The following is a 4,923-nucleotide window of genomic DNA, read 5'->3' on the forward strand; positions in this document are numbered from 1 at the left end:
ATATTTATCCTTTTTATTTTATAAGTGTATTGCCTGCTTGTATGTAAGTGCACCAGTGTCATGCAATGTCCTGCAGAGGCCAGAAGAGGGTGTTGGATCCCCTGGAACTGGAGTTACAGACAGTTGTTACCTGCCATGGGGTGCTGGGAATCGAACCCAGGTCCTCTGGAAGAACAGCCAGTGCGTTAACCACTGAGCCAGCTCTCCAGATACCTTATTTTTGTTTTGTTTTGAATATTTTACTATTTTTATTTTATGTGTACAAGTATATTTATTGCCTGCATATATGTGAGTGCACCCATGTTGCGCAATGCCACGGAGGTCAGAAGAGGGCTTTGAATTCCCCTGGAACTGGAGTTAAGGATGGTCCGTAGTCACCACATGGGTGCTAGGAATTGAACCCCGGTCCTCTGCAAGAGCAGTCAGTGTTCTTAACTGCTGAGCCATCTCTCTAGCCCCATTGGTCTCATGTAGCCTAGGTCAGCCTTGAACTCAATATGTAGTGCAGAATGACCTTAAATTTCTGATCCTATCTCTACCTCCTCAGTGTTGGATTAAAGGAATATGCTACCACATCTATGCAATGCTGAGGATGGAACTCAGGGCTTCACACATGCTAGACAAGCACCCTACCAACTAAACTACACACATCCCTAGGCCTAGGTATTTAATTTCTACATTTTGTATAACAGACGTACATTACTTTAGAATCATAAAAACAAAACACCTAATTTAAGAAAATGCTGATATAATCCCCCCCAAAAACGGACAATGAATAAATGTAAAGAAAAAAAGCCTTAAGCATCAGTTTATCTCATAACAGGAGGCAACAGCAGAAATTCCACAATTAAACCAGAAATGAAAATAAATTGAATATGGTCTCTTAAGTAGTTTACTTTTTCAGATAGAATGGTCAGGGAAAAACAGTAACAGAAACATTAATAGTGAAATAACAACAGAAAAATTTAAGCCCAAACTGGGCATAGTGGTGCACACCTGTAATCCCAGCATTTAGTAGACTGAGGTGAGAGGATTGTTTGAGGTTACATGGGCTATATATGGAGACTCTGTCTCAAAAGAGGAGTGGAAAACAGAGCACTAGGAAAGTAGAAAATCACAAAATCAAGGTTGCACCATGTACTATAAGTATCCGAGCCACACTGGACTTCCTTTTTCTAATTCTTCACAAAGCTAGGAGCCTTTTACCTTGAGTAGATGAGGAGTCTTACCTGTATTATCTTCCACTGTATTAATAACCCTTGCATATAGGTTTTCAAATCAGTCTCCAGAGAGTTTGGTTAGTGAGAGTCAATCCCCTAGAGCCCCATTACCCACGAAGTCACTAAAAATATGGGGCTTATGCCCTTATAAAACAGAGTCCATACCACTTGAGTCACTACTAAACAATCAGGAAGGTTTTACCCACCTGGAGAACAAGAGCGAGACACTTTAGCAGTAGGAATGGTAGGTTAGGAAAGGCTTAAAAATCAACAACCTATCAACAGCTGTGGAAAACTGAGAAGGAGTAACAGGTGTTATATGTCCCCCAGGCCTTGAGGCAGGAAAGCCTACAGGCACCACCACAGCTGTTGTTAAGAAAATCACCAACTACAGAAAATGTTCTTTCATATATATCACATTTTTGGTCTGTCTGTGAAGGGGAAACTAAATTAACCAGAACAAGTTGTAGGTGAGAACCAAGCAAGTGTGTACAAGCTGTTGGCAGGTGAGGAGTTAGTGAAGCAAGCCCCTGATAAACGGACAATTAAGAGGAAAGATCTGGCCTGTAAGTGGTAGCACACACCTGTAAGGTTAGGTCTCCAAGGTAAGCCTGGTCTACACAGAAAGTTCAGGGACAGCCAAAGCTACATAGCCAGACTCTACCTAACAAACAACAAAACCTAAACAACAACAAAAAAGGTATATGTGGCAGGGGGTGCTGGGCTAGGAATCTGTAAAGAGAAAGGGTATTGGACAAAATGACTGGTGTAGAGTGTAATTGGGTAGACATACTCTATAGCTCTGAAATAAAAGGACAGAGCCTTAAACTAGGTGTGGTAATACATACCTGAAATCCCTTGGAAAGCTAAGGAAGCAGCTTCTTGAATTCCAGGTTACACTGGGCTACATAGCAAGATCCTTATTAATTAGTTTTTGTTTTTCCTGACCTAGAACTTACTATGCAGCTCAGATTGGCCTTGAACGCTTGATCTTCAGGCCTCCAAGTGCTCGAATTATAGGCATGCCCCACCACATCTGACATTTAAAACATGAGCTGAGCTAGGCATGGAGACTGGTGTCAGTAGGCTCAGCTACTCAGCTACTTGGAAGGCTGAGGCAGGAGGACCTCTTGAGCCTAGTCCATTATGACCCATCGGGGGAAGAGTATTAGTTTGAGCAACATAATAGGACTCTATCTCAAGAAATAAATTTAAAGCCAGCTGTGGTGGGGCATGCCTTTAATCCCAGCACTCAAGAGGCAGAGGCAGGTGGATCTCTGTAAGATTGAGGGAAGCCTAGTCTATATAGTGAGTTCCAAGCCAGCTGGGGCTACAGGAAGACCCTATCTCAAAAAGACCAAAAAAGCCAGGCATGGTGGTGCACGCCTTTAATCCCAGCACCCAGAAGGCAGAGGCAGGTGGATCTCTCTGAGTTCAAGGCCAGCCTGGTCCACATAGTGAGTTCCAGGACAGCTGGGGCTACAGGGAGGCCCTGTCTCAAAACGACCAAAAAAAAAGTAAAAGAAATTTAAACAAAGTAGGCAAAACAGTTTAGTGCTTGAAAAAACCATGGCCCAGGTCTTCAATGCCAGTAATGGGGAGACTGAAGCAGAGGAAGATAGAGCTCTGTGAGTTTGAGGCCAGTCTGGTCTACATAAGAGTTCCGAGCCAGTCAGGGTGACATAGGGTAACCCTGCTTAAAAAAAAAGGGGGGGGGGCTGGAGAGATGGCTCAGAGGTTAAGAACACTGTTCTTGCAGAAGACCTGGGTTCGAATCCCAGCACCCACATGGCAGCTAATAACTGTCCATAACTCCAGTCCCAGGGGTTCCAACAGCCTCTTCTGACCTCCTCGGGCATTGCACGACATGGATGCACTTAACCACATGCAGGTAATACATGCATACACATAAAATAAAAATTTTTTAAAAAGGGGGGAAGCTGGAGAGATGGCTCAGTGGTTAAGAGCACAAAACATATTTACTTTAATAAACAGTAAAAACAAAAGAGTATACTGCCAGGTATCTTAGCACATGCCTTTAGTCCCAGCACCAAGGGAGCAGAAGCAGGCAGGTCTCTGTGAGTTGGAGGCCAGCCTGGTCTGTAAGTTCCAGGTCAGTCAGAGCTACACAGTGAGACCCTGTCTCGAAATAAAGCACATGATATCACTTGCATTTTTCTTTAATTTTCAAAATTGTAAGCAAAGGATAGTTGCTATATTCCAAAGGTTGAGTCAGGCCTGTGAGTTTGAGGTCAGCTTGGGCTATAGAGATCTTGTCTCCTATCACTCCTGGTGGGCAGTGGGGGAGCATTTATTTTTTGCTATTAGTGACTGATGTATGCTCTGAGTGCTGATGGAAGCCAGAGGCCAACTTTGTGAAGTCCTTCTCTCCATCTTTCTGTGGGTCCTGGGATTGAATTTTGGTCATCAGTTTTTTCCTGGTTCAAAAGAAGTGCATTAGAAGACACAAACTGGGGGAGGGAGAGTGTGAAGGTGGGGTTTCACTAGGGATGCAGCTCAGTGGTACTTGCTTAGCAGGCTCAAGGCCCTGAGTTTGATCCCCAGCACCAAACCACAAACTCTACTACAATGAAGGCTGATCTTTTAAATATGAAGTTAGGAGAAAGTAAGAAGTTTGTACACGAGAAATATGGTATTATCCTGGACCTGACTACAGTTACATTATCTAGAAACAAAGCAGGGAGGTATTAGGGTCCACCTATACTATTATAAGACAAAGAGGAAGAATTGGTAAAAAAAAAAAAAAGATGATTCAATTGTTTGAGATATTCTGCATGAAATACAACAAAATTTAATAAATTTTTTTTAAATAATAAGGAAAATAGATACACTTTCATTTCTCAAGGAAGACATCCAGATAGAAGTAACATGATAACTAGCCTGGTCAATGCTACAATTATTTTATCTCACACCAGGAGAAAGGAGTACTTGAGAGTCCAGCTTACCCTGAAATAGAGTTAAAAGATTAAGAGAAAAAATTAATGTAGATAATGCTTTCATCATTCTTCACAGTTATGGACAGCTGAGATAGCTGTGATAATCAAAACAAAATCCCAGCACTCAAGCAGAGGTGAGTGGTTCTCTGTGAGTTCCAGGCCAGCTGGGGCTACAGGGAGGCCCTATCTCAAAAAACCAGAGCTAGGTGTGGTGGCACATGCCTTTAATTCCAGCCCTCAGGAAGCAGAGGCAGGCAGGTCTCTCTCAGTGAGATCCAGATCAGCCTGGTCTACATAGGGAGTTCCAGGCCAGCTGGGGCTACAGGGAGAGCCTGACTCAAAGAAACCAAAGCCTCCACCAATCAACAACAAAACACACATACAAAAACAAAACCAATGCTACACCAACTGCATCACTGAATTGTACCATACTGCGGAAAAAAAAAGATTTAAGATAGCTCATCGGTTAGCATTCGCTGCTCTTGCAGGAGTGGGTTTGGTTCCCAGCATCTACATGGCAGCTCACAACGGTCTAACTCCACTTCCAAGAGCATCAGGCATGCATGTGGTACACATACATACATGCAAGCAAAACACTCAATACACATAAAATAAATATTTAAAAACACAGTGTCCAGGCATCGTGGCACACGCCTTTAATCCCAGCACTTGGGAGGCAGAGCCTAGTCTACGTAATGAGTTCCAGGACAGCTGGGGCTACAAGGAGATCCTGTCTCAAAGACACA

The 4,923-nt window shown here is 43.1% G+C and overlaps 1 protein-coding gene across 1 annotated transcript in view; it reads right to left on the minus strand.

The window, feature by feature from the left end:
• Kdm3b (lysine demethylase 3B) overlaps nt 1-4,923 on the minus strand; it is a 73,285-nt gene that overhangs the window by 61,985 nt on the left and 6,377 nt on the right. The gene's annotated exons all lie outside the window — the stretch shown is intronic.

Source organism: Nannospalax galili, unplaced genomic scaffold (assembly GCF_000622305.1).
Source record: "Nannospalax galili isolate Female #2095 unplaced genomic scaffold, S.galili_v1.0 scaffold856, whole genome shotgun sequence".
NCBI classification, from domain to species: Eukaryota; Metazoa; Chordata; class Mammalia; order Rodentia; family Spalacidae; genus Nannospalax; species Nannospalax galili.